Genomic DNA, 1,466 nt, shown 5'->3' on the forward strand with positions numbered 1-1,466 from the left:
CTCCCTCTGGCCCTGGCTTGTGCTCTCTCTCTTGCTCACTCTCTCTCAAATAACATCTTTAAAAAAACAATAAAGCTTCTGTAATTTTTAAAAAAAGGAGCTATGCAGCGATGTCAGGAACAAGAGGCCACCAACAGAGGCAAACGTGCAAGGTGCCAGGACTGTAGCAAGAACAGCTATGCAACGTCTAGCCTGCCCCACACTGAAGACGACGCCCCGGAGGAAAGCCTGGGAAGGGGGGAAGCGATACACATGCCGGTGGGAGGGGCTCTACGAATCACCCTGCACATCCGTGTCGTGTCGCCCGGTGCCCAAAACTCTACTGACTCTTTCTCCAAGGCACAAGCGGAGCCTAGATCCAAGTCCTTGCGTCTGGGGCAAGCTGTCGCCCACTAGTGCCCGAGGGCAGCAGGCGGAAGCACCTGCCCAGCTCCCTCCTCCCAGCCCTGCCCGCGCATCCCGTGGCTGCTCAGCCCGAGCGGTTGCTTTGGCCCAAGGGGTTGCTTTGGCCCAAGGAGAAAAGGCAGTGTGTGTGTGGGGGGTGGGACAGAGACAGTGAGGAGCGGCACCCTCCCGGGCACGTATAGCCTGTGCCTCTGGTGCCACTGGGGTCTTTTGTGGTGCCTTGAAAACACAGGCTCCGCTTCAGACCTCAGCCCCTCCCAGGATGTCACTGTGCATCTAACTCCACTCAGCTGACTGGTGTGGTCTCGTTCTCCACACTGCTTGTCCGTCCACGGGTACATATCGACTCGCTTTATTCCAGGCTTTTGCTCGACTCTGGGTCTATAGAAACGGGTAAGATGGCTCTTTGGCCCTCAAGCACACCGAGTGATGGAGAGATCGTGCCAGATGCCCCCAGATCAATGCCTTGGGGACCTGATAGCATGAATGATTGGTCTCTGCCAGCCTGGCTGCCTCCTGCAAGGGAGGGGTTAGATGGACAGTCCCTGAATCCACGGTTCCTCCTGCAGCCGGCCACCCCCTGCGGATAGGGGTCTCTGCTTGGTCTCCAACCGACCTCACGAGCTCAACGGCCCCTGGGGTAAGGCTGAGAGCCACTGTGTCCAAAATATCCCCCATGCCCCTTAGGTTCGCGACCATTCTCTCCTTACCAAGTGAAGGGCCCAAAGGCCCACGGGCAGTGTCAGTGAGGCTTTACAAGGAGAGGGGAGGGGAGAAGATGAGAAAGAAAAGCCTAAATCCTGCCATAAGAGACAGGCAAGTACAGAAGGGCCAGCAAATAAAGGAGAACGCAGGGGCCCCCGGGGGGCTCAGTGGCTGAGCATCTGCCTTCCGCCCAGGGCGTGACCCTGGGTCCTGGGATAGAGTCCTGCATCGGGTCCCTGCAGGGAGCCTGCTTCTCCCTCTGCCCATGTCTCTGCCTCTCTCTCTGTGTCTCTCATGAATAAGTAAATAAAATGTAAAAAAAAAAAAAAAAAACACACATACATACACACAGCCCC

The sequence above is a fragment of the Canis lupus genome, chromosome 26 (assembly GCF_011100685.1).
Source record: "Canis lupus familiaris isolate Mischka breed German Shepherd chromosome 26, alternate assembly UU_Cfam_GSD_1.0, whole genome shotgun sequence".
In the NCBI taxonomy this organism is placed as follows: Eukaryota; Metazoa; Chordata; class Mammalia; order Carnivora; family Canidae; genus Canis; species Canis lupus.